We start from the raw sequence: 15,251 nt of genomic DNA on the forward strand, positions 1-15,251 counted from the left end.
AGATTCAGGGAATGGGAGAAGACTAAAGAGGGAATGAAGTCACACTAGTTCAGAAAAGAAGAATTGTTGAGTTACCTACAGAGAGGCTTACCAAAGTGCTAAGAAACTGTGAGGGATTTTAAAAAATGGAGAATATGGATTCTTAATTGCTTTATTTTATAACATTAAAATAAGGAATTGATTCTCCATCTATTTGCAAATCTAATCTTCCTCTAGCTCCTAATCTCCCTTGTCTGCTTTCATTATAATTTGGCTGTAGTGCTATTCAACTGCAAACAGCACTGGAAATGGAGCAGGTAGGGCAGCCTGCCCCAGAAAAGTAAGGAATCCTCTTACAACACATTTATTGAGGGCATTTGGAGGCCATTGGGACACCTGGCTTGAGTAGAGAAAACCTGACTTTTTCAAACCTCAACAATTTCTTTGGCTTCTTCAAGACTAGCTACTGAGAAATGCTGACGAGCAAGGAGAGGGTGCCAAGGCCAAGACCAGACGTTGCTGTTTGTTTAGAATCTAATTTCCTCACAGAGTTTCATCAGCAATCTTCAGCTTCTACTAGTAGGTATCAAGTTGTCATCTGGGCAGTTAGTTGTTTCTCCATTTGGCAGTTATTTCTGACTTGCTGATCCAACTTTTAATTAGGATCGTGTGTGAGGTTAGCCTGTTCGGCGATCATAATGCTCTAGCCCTGGTTCCACATGCTGCACTTCATTGGGGATTCTTCAGTGATTATTTTTTCTTGGGAAACTCTAATTGCTTGTACCCCATCAATATTTAGCCAGCACACTGCTAAAAGATTCTCTGGATGAGCAACTTCCAATCTGTTCTATTGGGCACCTCTCATTGAGTTCCATGAGGCACTGAGAGTCATCAGAACTATAAAATAGAATCGTGCTCTAGGAGCTGACCAGCCAGCACTGACTGTGAGAGCATGTTCCCTTCAATATGAAGACTTCCCCATGTTTCCCCTTTAAAAAACAGTGTGCACAGATTAAATTTGTTCATGAAATAATGATCCAGTTTTTCTTATAGCATATTTGAGTCATAAGGGAGCAGTATTTTCTTTCATTATTTACCACCTGAATACTCACAATCTTCCCTTTTCCTGAGTGGAAGTTCTATAAGTTAAGCCCTGATGTTTGATGTTTTCAGGTTAATCTGGGATGAAATCTATGTAGACATGTACTAGTAAGTCACTTGTTAAGGAGCACATGCCTTGAATGGAGAGTAAGCTAATGAGTGTGGAGCATAGCTTCTGGGACTAGTGCTCAGGATCATCACCATTACATGCCAGTGCTCCAGGGAAGAGTGGGGCAGGCTGCCCTACCTGCTCCATTTCCAATGCTGCTCGCGGTTGAATAGCACTACAGCCAAATTATAATGAAAGCAGACACGGGAGATTAGGAGCTAGAGGAAGATTAGATTTGAGAATAGATGGAGAGTCAATAAGGTGAAGAAATTCCTGAACATGGTTCTAAATATCAGGCTTTATGGAAGAGGAGCCTTTATAAGTTGTATGAAAAAGGCTGGCATATGCAGCTGAGAGTTCTTGCTGGGAAAAAAGGAATGAAAATTATAGAGCACCTATGATGTGTCAGACTTGTTGCATAACTGTTTATAATAATCAGAAGAGATGTTGCAGAGAAGTGCCCCGAGTTATTTCCTGTTACGAATACTGGTGACTAGAAAGGTTCTGGAATTGCTTCTAGTGAGGACAATTTTAGATTTTACCAAAGGGTCCTCAGAGTTGAGTCAACTGCTGTCATCGGTGTCTTAACTAAACTTCACGGCCCTAGGCTTCTGCTGAGGAGAGCCAGTTACACTACCTTGAATTTTTATAAGAAATTTTAATTTTTGAAGCAGTTTCCCTTTCGTGATCTCATTTGATCTTCATGACAACCCTGTAAGGTGGGCAAGGTGGGTATTTCATCCTCAGAAAACCAGACACGTTTCTCTTTGAAATATCTAAATAAAATACCAGGAATGTTATAAAGAAATTTAATACTGATCATGGAATCTCCCCCTATTTGTATGTGAACAGACTATTACGTAGGACTAGATGCCCAGTGCACGAAATTCATGAATGGGTACAGTCCCTAGGCCTGGCTGGCGATTGAAGTGTGAGCGTCTGGCACAGAAAGGCAGGTCTCAGCTGTCCTCTGGGCCCTGGGCAGCACATGGGCCCTTGGGCCCCTACGCTCCCTCCTCTGCCTGAGTCATGGCGCCCTAGTCCCCACGTGGAGATGCGGTGAGCATGGCTGGACGCCATGGGCCGGTGTGCAGCGTGGGCCTCTGGGTCGCCCAGTGGCGCCCATGGAAGCCGGGCGGGCAGCGCGCTTTCTCCCGGCCGGCCTCGCAGACTGGCTCCTGTGCAAACCCATGGAAGAGGCTGCTTAGGTGTGGGACGGGCTCCTCGTGGGTGCCCGGCACCTGAGTGCAGGGGCTTCCCTGGTGCGCGAGCTCTGGCGTCCCGGGAGAGGGTAGCAGGGGGAGTGAGAGCAAGCTTGGTGGACACTCCACATTCTCACTGCACCTCCGTCCAGTCACCCCCCCATCAGGTAGCTGGCGAGAGGTTAGAGTCCCCCGCCTGGGCGCCGCAGGAGGTTGGTTGCCGCCACACACCCCCAGTTCCCATCCCAGCCTTGGGCCCAGCCCTAATTGGGCAATCAGGGCCTGCCGGCTGCTGGTTGCCCTCTGCAGGGCGATCGATCAGGGCTGGGCCCCCCCGCCCAGCTCCCTCAGTGCCTAAGAGCTGGGTGGCAGCCCCACCCCCGCTGCTGCCACTGGTAGCTGTCTGCGGGGCGATCGGCCGGATGATCATGCACCTGCTCATACCCGCCTTGGCCTGGCACCACCTGCTCACCTGCTCCACCATCCCGCTGCAGTCCCCCTCTCATTGGGGCCCATCGGGGCCAGCAGCACCGCCACTGCTGCCCACTGCCAGCTCTGCATCGCTGATGTCCACTATGTTCTGCGCTGTCCCCTGGTGGTCAGTGCACGTCATAGTGAGTGGTCGATTTTTAGGTTGAACTCCCAGTTGAGGGGACAATTTGCATAGTAGGCTTTTATTATATAGGATTATTTAAATTTAATATAATCTTATGTAATAAAGAGGTAATATGCAAATTAACCATCACAAGATGGCTGCACCCACAGTGGAGGTGGGGTTTCTGTAATACAAGATGGCTGCACCCACAGTGGAGGTGGGGTTCCCATAATGAGCGATCAGCAGAGACCTGAGGCTGCATGGAGCTGGGTCGGGCCAGGGGACCTGAGGCTGTGCCCTGATGTAAAAATTTTTCTCTCTTTTCCGTGTCCAGCGTGGCTAGAGAGCGGGTCCAGTTCCTGAGTAGAGGAGCTGGGGATTGAGAAATAAAAGAAAGAAACAAGACACAGAGATAGAAGGAAAAAGCTGGGAACCAGCTGGGACCGCTGCCCTCTTCTCCTGGAGAGACAGTGACCCAGAGCCCATACAGCATGTTTATTTTATACCCCAAATACCAGGAAGTTTCACCAAAAGTCAAGACAAAGGAGACTATTTGCATTCTTGAGTAGGCCCGAGCATTCCTGGTGCTTGACAGGATTTACATATCAAAACCCACTACCGACACCTGGGCTGAAATGAAGGTCAAGCTGATAACACCCTTGCCTTTTTGGCAAAGTGTGTTCCCAGGGCGTGGCTTTGCCTGTCGCCTTGGGTTCAGCTGACAATTTAAAGAAATGCCCATGTGCCTTCCCAGGCGCTCTCTACAGTGCCCCTCACCTGGTGTGGCTTGATGGGGGACCTCAAGGCATGCCCCCCGCCCCTGCAGTGGCCCTGGGGACCTCAGGCTGCGCCACCTGCCCGGCGCAGGCCGGGGGACCTGAGGCTGCGCCCCCCCGCCTGGCGGTGCTTGACAGGGGTGGGGCCGGCCAGGTCTGGATCTTGCCCAATGCGGGTGGGTCTGGCCAGGTCTGGGTCTTGCATGATTTCAAGGCGTGCACGGGTGGGCGGGGACTTGACTCTGGGTCCCCCTGTCAAACACCGCCAGGCGGGGGGTGCAGCCTCAGGTCCCCCAGCCTGCGCCGGGCAGGTGGCACGGCCTGAGGTCCCCGGGGCCATTGCCAGGGCGGGGGGCGTGCCTTAGTGTATGTAGACTCTGACAGGAGGAAGATTTTCATATATATTTTATTAATTTTCTTTTATCTCTGATACTTCTATTATAGAGAAAGGGCAAATAGCAATATTAAAGTTAAAGTAATTCCTCTAATTCGCTCTTAATGTGCATAAGTTTCGTGCACCGGGCCACTAGTGGGTTATATAAAAATAGAAGTATGTAATATGATAGTTGCTTGTTTTGGGCTATTTAATGAGGAAAGTGTTTGGCTTAGTGCAGTGGCTGGCAAACCGCGGCTTTCGAGCCACATGCGGCTCTTTGGCCCCTTGAGTGTGGCTCTTCCACAAAATACCACGGCCTGGGCGAGTCTATTTTGAAGAAGTGGCGTTAGAAGAAGTTTAAGTTTAAAAATTTGGCTCTCAAAAGAAATTTCAATTGTTGTACTGTTGATATTAGGCTCTGTTGACTAATGAGTTTGCCGACCACTGGCTTAGTGTATGTAGATCTTTAGCCTACACCTGGCCTTTGACCTTCTCTCACTACTAATCCTGGCTTCATGAGTACAGAGAACCCAGAAGGTGTTCATATTTTACAGAGGGCATTTACTTGCTCAGCTGTAGTGGTTTGGAGCTAATGTGTAGGGTGCCATTTTCTTTTTATTCTCCTACCTCTCTCTGTTCCTCTTTCTCTTTCTATCTCTCCATGTGTTACTCTCATCCTCCTTTCTTTTTTCCTTTTCGTTTCCTCCTACTTCATTTTTTCTCCTCCTTTCTGTTCCTTTCCCTCATATTTGCATTTTTTTTCTGGCCTATTTCCAAAATACTGTTTCTAATTTGAAACTAAAATTTTTTATTAGATGCTGTCAACTTTGTTGAATACTGTTACTTTCACAGTTCTTAATTTAAAAAAAAATAACAAAGGAATCATGCTACCCAGTTTTAAGACCTACTGTACATAAAGCTACAGAAATGAAGACTGGTGTTGTGAAGTGATAGACATAGGTCAGTGGAACAGAAGAGTTCAGAGACACACACAAATATGGCCAAGTGATTTTTGACAAAGGTGTAAAAATAATTTAAATGAAAAAGAGTAGTCTTTTCAATAAATGGTGTTGGAGCACTTGGATATCTAGCTTCTATATGCAAGAAAATGAGCCTTAACCTAAATCTCAGACTTTATACAAAAAATTCAAAATGAATCATAGATTTAAATGTGAAACTACAAAAGTTTTAATTAAACAGGAGAAAGTGTTATTTATAAAAGAAAACATGATAAATTGGACTTCATCAAAATTAAAATCTTTTGCTCTATGAAAAATATCAATAAGAGGATTAGAAAGACAAGCTACAGATGGGGAGAAAATATTTGCAAGCTACATAAATTACAATGGACTGGTATCAAAAATATAAAGAACTAGCCCTGGCTGTTATGGCTCGGTTGAGTGTCAGCCCATGCACCCAGAGGTCACTGGTTTGATTCTAGGTCAGGGCACATGCCCAGGTTGCAGCTTGATCCCCAATAGAGGGCATGCAGGAGGCAGCCAACCCCTAGTTTTCATTCAGTGATGTTTCTCTATCCCCCTCTCTCTTCCTCACTCTCTCTCTCAAATCTATATAAAACTCAATAGTAAGAAAACAACCCAATTAAAAAATGAACAAACACTTTACTTGATCAGATACTTTACTAAAGATAACCAGATAACAGATAAATACTTGAGAAAATGTTTAACATGGTTAGCATTAGGGAAATGCAAATTAAAACCATGACAAGATACCACTACATATCTATTAGAATTGCTACAATAAAAATACTGACAATCTCAAGAGCTAGTGAGGATGCTGAGCAGTTGGAAATCTCCTTTATTGCTGGTGGAAGCCTACATTGGTAGTCACTTTATAAAACAGTTTGGCAGGGCTACGCTATGACTCAGTATTCCTGCTCTTGGGCATTTATCTAGAAAAAGGAAAACATGTTCACACAAAAACTTGTACACTAATATTTATAGCAGCTCTATTAATAATCACCACTAGCTGAAAACAACCCATATGTGCTGCAGTGGATGAATGGCTAAACAGTGTATATTTATACAATGAAATGTTACTGTGTTGGGGGTGGGAAGTGGGAGTGTTCAGCAGGAGGCTGTCACTATAAAGTCAGAGCAGGAGGGAGTGTTTTTTTTGCGGGGAGGGGGGAAATAATGGAACTGTTCGGTTTCCTGATTGAAGTGATTATACAAATGTTCTAAAATTGATAGAAATGTACACACACATAAAAATCTGTTTTACTATATGCTAATAACATTTCTTTTTAATGCTGGAGATTTGAAAAGCCTCTATTTTCACCTCTAGTGAAAAGAAATCTGAATTTACATTGTTTTAGGTATTTGGCCCTTTAGTCATTTTCAGTGCTCTGGGAAAAGTTCTTTATAACTACCCTATAGATCTTTTGAAGGGAACTGTTTTAGGAACTTCACCTTTAAGTTAATGCACTATTGGCTCCCTCTAGCGGACATCCTTTGTTTTAATAGTAATGCTCAGAATGCGTGCCTGTGATTTTTTTTTTTTTTTAAGTCCTCACCCTGGAGAAAGAGAAAGAAAGAAAGAAAGAAACATTGATGTGAGAAAGAAACATTAATTGGTTGCCTCCTATATGAGCCCCAACCAGGGACCTGCAACTTGGTGTGTGGGATGACACTCCAACCACTGAGCTACTGGTTAGGGCTGTGAGTTTGTTTTTACTCATTTCCTCAAGTCCTAGGTTCTTGTCCTTTAATAGTTAGATAAGTTTTTTAGGCTTGCTAGGCATCAGTTTTTTCATCTATAAAATGACAGGGATGAACTAGACCTTTAACGCATTTTTAAATTCCAAGTTTTAATAATTTCAAATATTGAGTACATAATCACGTTTTTCTTTTTTTAATAATTCTTTATTGTTGGAAGTATTACATATGTCCCCTATTTTCCACCATTAACCCCCTTCAGCCTGCCCCGCCCCTTCACTGCCCTATTGTCTGTGTCCATGGGCCATGCATATATGCATACAAAGTCCTTGGTTGATTACCTCCCACCCACCCACCCTCCCCCACCTTCCCTCTGAGATTCTGTACTCTGTTCCATAATCACATGTTTTTTAATGCAGGACATTGAAGGTGATAAAAAAGAAATATAACATGATTCTTTTCCTCCCTAACTTTGCAGTCTCTTGTGATAGAGTATACATATGTGATAAAGATAAGTAGCAGAACTAAGGCTATTTAATTAATCTGTAACAAACAACAAATTGGAGGCACTACACTGGTGGTCCTTGGGATGGCACATGTATTTTGTTTGACTGGTGTAATGTTTTGGTCATTAAAATTTTGTCTATATGATTTTTATTTTCCATATTTTGTGGAGGTAATACTTTCATGTGATTCAAAATTTACTAAGTACAAAAGAATATCCTAATATATAAAAACCTCAACCGAACACTGGAAGTCAGTCCTGCAGGCAGTGCTGGGTTGCCATGGTGACCCAGCACTGACTGCCAAGGGGGCTTCAGATCAGGCCCAGAGAGAGGCCCAAAGAGAAAGGCAGGGTCTGATCCTCAGCCTCCATGGCATCTGTTGATCAGCCATTGCCTCTCTCTTTCTCTCCGGGCTTTGCCAGCAGCCACGCCTCTGTTTCTCTCCCAGCCTCCACGGGGGCTGCTGATCAGCCCTGCCTCCCTGATCAGGCCCGTTGATAGACCCGGAGACGCTGACTGGCATAGAAACTGACCCATCAGAACCAAATCTGGGTGAACTGTGTGGAGCCATGACTGCCTAGAAGGCAGAACTTTTGACGCTGGCTGGCATAGAAATTGACCAATCAGAACCAAATTGGCTGGCAGGGGAGGGCAGTTGGAGGTGAGATCAGGCCTGCAGGGGAGGGCACTTGGGGGTGATCAGGCAGGCAGAGGCAGTTAGGGGCGATCAGGCAGGAAGGCAGAGAGGTTAGGGGCGATCAGGCAGGTAGGCAGGTGAGTGGTTAGGAGCCAGCAGTCCCAGATTGTGAGAGGGATGTCCGACTGCCGGTTTAGGCCCGATCCCTGTGGACATCCCCCAAGGGGTCCCCGATTGGAGAGGGTGCAGGCTGGGCTGAGGGAACCCCACCCTCCGTGCACGAATTTTGTGCACCGGGCCACTAGTGTACAATAAAAGTCTCGCCTGACTGGCATGGCTCAGTGGTTGAACTTTGACCTGTCAACCAGGAGGTCATGGTTTGATTCTCAGTCAGGGCACATTCCTGGGTTACAGGCGTGATCCCCAGTGTGCGGCATGCAGGAAGCAGCCGATAAATGATTTTCTCTCATCATTGATGTTTCTATCTCTCCCTCTCCCTTCCTCTCTAAAATAAATAAAAATACATTTTTTAAAAAAGTCTCCCTTCCAGCTCTCTTCCCCAGCCACCCAATTCCCTTCCCCAGAGGCACTTAGTACTATTAGCTTCTAACCCATTGTTTTAAAAAATTATGAACCTGAAAGTTTTTAGGTGGGGCAAACCCATTTCCATTGCCACACTTCCCCCCATTTCCCTACATTTTACCATGATTATATCTGGCCAGTGTAGGGATTGTGCCTGTGACCTACTCGGTGTGTACTGGAGCAGGGGTGGGCAAACTTTTTGATTCGAGGGCCACAATGGGTTCTTAAACTGGACCGGAGGGCCGGAACAAAAGCATGGATGGAGTGTTTGTGTAAACTAATATAAATTCAAAGTAAAGGAGCGGAGGGGAAAGCAAGAGAACCGGATAGAACAGCCGGATCCAGCCCGCGGGCCATAGTTTGCCCAAGGCTGGTACTGGAGTGTTTTGAGACCTCATGGAGGAGGAGGGGAAAACTTCAACCTGGGTCCTGAGAATGGGGTAGGACCTCAATAATAAAGGACAGGAAGAGAGATGATATTTCAGGTGACAAGAGTGGCAAGACTGAGGTTCTCAGAAATGAATGTCAGCTTTCCTGGGAGAAGGAGGAGGAGATTGGCCTGGCTGCAGAAGAAGTTTTAGGTCAGGGTGTCATAGGGATACATTTGATGGAGTTTCTTAAATACCTTGCTGGGAGTAGACTTTTATTTTAAAAAGCCAAGGCAGTCAATGGTTAGCGTTTTGAGTAGGAATAAAGTCTGTGTTCTAGAATAGAGTTAAGTGAATAGTAATAATAGGATAGACATTTGACTTTTTTTTTCATTGCTGAGTATTCTAAACATTCCTGTTTATTTTGTGGGATTCCTGTTTGTATGAACCATGGTGGGGCCCTGTTTCCACCAGTGGAAGCCTCAGTAAGTAAGATACTCCCTCTTCCTGCCCCGAGCAGTCAGGGTGCAGGCACGTGCCCTACCCTTGGCAGTTGGATTGTTCCTACCTAGTACTGAATCTTGAGTGAGGGATGCAAAGAAGAGGGGACATCTTAGAATTCCCTGTGATAGTGGGTGGTGGCCTGCATAGAGGCAGAGGCATCCAGAGGCCACGGTGCCCGCAGTGGCTTTCACACGAGGCTGTCACTTGTGGTTCCTGCTGTGCTCTCCTATTGATTTTGTGACTTATTTGGATGTTTTCCAAGTTTCTTTCTGGTTAAATTAGTCAGAATTGGTTTCTGCCACCCAGAACTCACTCAGACTGATATAACAAACAATGTCTGTAAAGGGAGCAAAATGGGGGCAAATTTTGGGGGTCTAGAAAATAGTGCCAGGATTTTTGGAACAGCCAAAAAGCTAAGCAACAGATCAGACTGGCCTGCAGCAATCAGCAATAGGGGACATATTCCAGATCAGGATCCTGGTAGTCCCTGAGGCACAGGAGCACAGTCCGCTAGAGCAGTGGTCGGCAAACCGCGGCTCGCGAGCCACATGTGGCTCTTTGGCCCCTTGAATGTGGCTCTTCCACAAAATACCACGGCCTGGGCAAGTCTATTTTGAAGAAGTGGCGTTAGAAGAAGTTTAAGTTTAAAAAATTTGGCTCTCAAAAGAAATTTCAATCGTTGTACTGTTGATATTTGGCTCTGTTGACTAATGAGTTTGCCGACTACTGCACTAGAGTAAGTAGTAGGCTGGTTATAGTTGGCCCCTGGGTTGAAAGTTCTGTATTGGATTGTTAAGTCCAGCCAATTCTGAGTTTACATTACCACTGCCTTTGGATGTAAAAGATGTTAGTACATGTAGGTGTGTTAAATAATGCATTGACACAGACTGTCCTAAGAAAAAGCAGTTCCTGGTTACTGACAAACTTTTGTTTTGTAATTTTTATAGGATTTTTTAAATAATTTGTAAATATTTCAAATCCATGATTTATCTTTCTATCCTAGCCCTTCATTTGTGGTCTTAGTTTCTGTTTTTCATTCTCTCTGTCAGGTGTCTATATCCCTTCCCTTTATATTTATTTGTTTTATCCACTTGGTCTTCACCAACTTGCCCTTGAAAAATCCTTTTTTCTTTAATCCTTACCTAGGTTCCTTTCCTGTGAATTCATGATGCCTGGTTATTATCATTGATAGGAAATGGAGCAATGGAAGTCAGAAAAATCAAAGGAGCATGGCTCACTGAATGCTTCTATTTTAGGTGAAGAGAAGGTGGATTGAACAGGAGTACTTCTCAAATACTGTTAACCTTGAAATAAAATAATAAAGATCATATAGGTATCAATCAGTTTTCTTTCCTTAGCTAACCCTAAACCTTAACTTTCTGAGAGGAGTGGGAATTTGCCTTGAGGTACAGATTATAAGACCAGATTTATAAAAGACCTTTAAAGGTGAGACTATACCACTCTGGATTTGAGGAGTTTATAAGCTTGCAGAGTAGAAGTGGGAGAGGGCAGACAAATGTTTTATATGAGTATCAGAAAGCATAGTCTATTTAAGCATTTTTATGCAGTTGATGTCCAATCAGCATTTCACCAGTTTCTTGATTAATATTTATGTTATGGCCTTTTCTTACAGCTTTCGGGGTTTATTGGGTCAGTGTTAATTAGATTCTCATATATGCTGCTTCTCCCCATCCTCCTCCCTTCCTGCCTCTTTTTCCTTTCTCAAGTATTATGGAGTGCCTAATTATGCCAGCCATACCACTAAATACTTGGATGCATGATCCTATCTTCAGAGTTAAAGTTTAGGTAAGAGGACAGATAAATAAAAATTCATTGTCACAAATGCCATTATAAGGAGGTGCATTCAATGCCATTTGAGGACTGGGGAATCAACGCTGCTTGAGTAAGTCAGAGAATATTTTGCTTCAGAGGTGACAGTTGGGTTAAGTATTGATGCATTAATAGGTGTTTGCCAGGCAAGGAAGGGAGAGAAGTTGATCAAGGTAAGGGGACTTGCTTATAAAGTCAGTCATCATGTCATCATAAGTGAGGTTACAGTATGTAACAACATGTTACCTGTTACTATGCAGGGAGTGTTGTTAGGTAAGGTTGTGAAAGAATTTGTTTTTATCTGTGTCCTCCACACCCAGCACAATGCCTCGTATTTATTGAGAAAGAAGTTCAAAGGTTAGTAAGTGAAGAGTTTCCTTTATACTGGGAAGGAATTAAGCAATAATCACTGCACCTCTATTCCTGAGTAAAAGTGACTCAGTCATTTCCCACATCAGGTGTCCTATGGTTAAGTGTAACACAAGCTCAGTAATAGAAGGGCTATAACAAGTACAGGGTTTGGAGTGAGGCAGACCTGGGTTCGAATCCCAGTTCTGGAGTTACTGCTACCCATGTGATCTTAGGCAAATTGCTTGCACTCTGTACCTCTGTGTCCTCATCTACAGAATAAGGATGTTAACATTTCGGTCTTGATTGGTATATGGTCTCATTAGACAAGGGCGCAGCAAACTTGTTCTGTGAAGGGCCAGATAGTAAATATTTGTGGGTCAGACAACCGCCTGACTGCTGTTGTAGGGTGACAGCAGCCAGAGCACATGTAAAGGATTCCACATGACTGTGTTCCAGTAAAACGTATTAAAGCAAGTGGTGGGATTTGCCTGCAGGTCATGGTTTCTTATTCCTGCACTAGACTGTTTCTTGAGGGCAGGAACTGGTATAAATTCTTTTTTTTTAAAAGATATTTTTATTGATTTCAGAGAGGAGAGGGAGAGATAGAAAGTCAGTAATGAGAGAGAATCATTGATTGGCTGCTTCCTGCATGCCCCACACTGGGGATCGACCCCACAACCCAGGCATATGCCATGACCAGGAATCGAACTGTGACATCCTGGTTCATAGGTCAATACTCAACCACTGAGCCAAGCTGGCCGGGCTGGTATTAATTCTTGTATCTCTGTTACCTAGTGGTATCTGATATGTAGTAGGCACTTACATTGTTTGAAGTGAAGTCATCACACATAGATGAGTACAAATTACTAGATGATTCTGTTAGTTCAGGCCCTCTGAGAACAGAAGAAAATGCCAAAACGGACCTAGGGAATGCAAGTGATTTAATGCTTGGGTTCTGGGCCACCTGGAAAGGATAAAGGGAAAAGGAGCAGGAATTGTGGTGAGCCTTCAGCTTGTGATGCAGGCCTGACCTCTGTGAAATAGAGAGGGAAACAATTGCGTAGGAAGGGCCTCAGACCACAGGGTGCAGTTCTGAGAAAGTCAGGCCAGGTTGATGGGGAGTTCTTGGGCAGAAGCTGCCTGCTAGAGGAGTCCTGTGTCTTCTGTTAGGATTGGTCCGGCTCCAGAACCCCCACTGTGCTCACTTAAGTGCTGAAAGCTTCCTGGGAAAAGTCTGACAGATATAGCAGCTAGAGACTGGTTTCTGTTGGGTTCTTGAAGGGAGATATGGGATGTGCACCTCCATAACCAGCACAGTCCATTTCTTGTGCTGCCCAGAGCTGCTTCTCCACACATGTTCATGGGACTCTTTCTGAGGCGAAGTCTAGGAAATGGAGAATACTAGGAAGAATACAGTCCCTAATGCTGCAGCTGGTTTCCTGGCTACAGCTGGTGCTCATCTTCTTCTCCACTCTCCATTGTAAATTTCCCCACCCTCACCTATCACCTTGGCAGGTTTGGGTTTGCTTACTGGTAGTGTGACCCAAAAGTTCATTTCTGAGAGTAGGAACCCTTGATAACCACGCATTTCTCAGGCTGGTGTTTTTCACATGCCCATTTAAGAGCTGCCACAGGTGCTCCTGTGTTGATGGGTCGGAGAAGCTGCCCTCTTTCTGCTGGTCAGGATCAGTTACTGCTGCTGGGTTAGTAATTCCTCCTCTTGCCTGCTGCTCCCTGCTTAAGAAGACCAAAGTGCCCTATTATGTTTCCTGATCCGAGTACTCTATAGGGGACAGGACCTCTAGTTGTGGAAATGGGTCACTGGGAGGGATGGTGAGTAAGGCTATTCCTGCTCTGCCCCATGGTTTTTGGCCATTTATTCATATGTATATAAGATACAGCATCATATAGAGTCCTATTTTACAGCTTGTCTCCAGTACAACACTGTGTTGATTACAGTGGGTTTATAATACATCTTGAAATCTGGTAGTGTGTCCCCCAACTTAGTTCTTTTTCAAAATTGTTTTGGCTGTTCTAGTTCTTTTGTTTTTTTATATAAATTTAGAATCAACTTGATTATTTCCACAAAAATTTCTGTTGAGATTTGAGTGAAATTGTGTGGAATATGTAAATCAGTATGCAGAGATTTGAAAAATTAACAAAATTGAGCCTTCCAAATCATGAACATGGTATATCTCTCAGTTTATTTGGGTTTTAAATTTCTCAGCAGTGTTTTGTAGCTTTAAGTACACAGACTCTACACAAGTTTTGTTAGATTTAGATTTAAGTAGCTCATGGTTTTTGGTGCTATTGTAAATGCTATTTCCCTGTAAATCATATTTCTCCCCTCCTTAAAAATACTCATTTCATCTTTTACTTGTAATGGAATCTTTATTCACTTGGAATAAGGAATAAAGAATGGTTTCTGAGCTGGGAGCTCAAAGGTTTCCTTAGTTTGACAACTAATTATTTCTCACCTCTCATTATTATTCTTTTTTTTGTTTTGTTAATCTTCACCCAAGGATATTTTTTCCATTGATTTTCTTTTAGAGAGAATGGAAAGGAGGGGGAGAGACAGAGAGAGAAAAACATCGATGTGAGAAAGACACATTGACTGATTGCCTCCCTCACGTGCCCCAGTTGGGTACCTGCAACAAAGGTACGTGCCCTTGACCAGAATCGAACCTGAGACCCTTCAGTCCACAGGCCGACGCTCTAACTACTAAGCAAAATAAGCCAGGGCATCTCTCATTCTGCCCTCAAATGCTTTATGTTTCTGATATACCTTTAAGCAAAACTGTGAAATGTAATCATTAGCAGTTTTCAGCATTTAAATGGCATATTATTATATAGCACTACTGGGCTAGAAGAATGTGTTGAATGGGTACAGCGTACATTTGAAACCCAGCAAATTGCTATGGGTTTGCCATGGGTGTCTGGGAAATGTCAGTCTTAGAGTAGTCAACTCCTATGATAATCACTGCCCAGCTAGCTTTTTTATACCAAGGGCTTAGGTTACTTCTGAAGGCAAAGAGGCAGGCTCAGGCTGACAAAAGCTGTAGATGCTGCAAATTTCTGCTGATGGTAATGGAATAATTTCAGTATATATTATGGTAAGGAGTTTAAGACATTGTGTCCTCTATCATTTAATGGTCAAATTTATTAAAATATAAACTGTGTTTTTCTTGTGGTTAGATGCCCTCGTTGATTAGGTAATGAATTCTAATTTGTTTCAAGTAAATTCATCAAAGGATACTAGTTGTAGTATAGATTATTTTCTAATTATTATTATTACTAGAGGCCCAGTGCACAAATTAGTGCACAGGTGGGGTCCCTTGGGGTGGCCTACGGGGATCAGGCCCCAGCTCACTCCTCTAGGCTCGCAGCCCTGCAGCCCCGCCTGGTACCCCGCCGTTGCCTGGTGCCGCCTCCTCACCTACTCCACCATCCCGCCTCAGGGCGATTGGCGGGGCAATCAGGCCCCTACTCACACCTGCCTTGGCCTGGCGCTGCATCTCACCTGCTTCACCATCCCGCTGCAGTCCTGCTCTTGTGGGGGCCCACTGGGGCCGGCAGCGCCTCCACTGCCGCCCTCTACCAGAGCCGCGTCGCCAATGCCCGCCATGTTCCACGCCGCCCCCTGGTGGTCAGCACACG

General features: G+C 44.4%; 1 protein-coding gene across 1 annotated transcript in view; it reads left to right on the forward strand.

The window, feature by feature from the left end:
- The window catches only part of DEPDC1B (DEP domain containing 1B), an 84,249-nt gene that overhangs the window by 13,701 nt on the left and 55,297 nt on the right, over positions 1–15,251 (forward strand). The window lies entirely within an intron of this gene.

Source organism: Plecotus auritus, assembly GCF_963455305.1.
Source record: "Plecotus auritus genome assembly, chromosome: 7".
NCBI classification, from domain to species: domain Eukaryota; kingdom Metazoa; phylum Chordata; class Mammalia; order Chiroptera; family Vespertilionidae; genus Plecotus; species Plecotus auritus.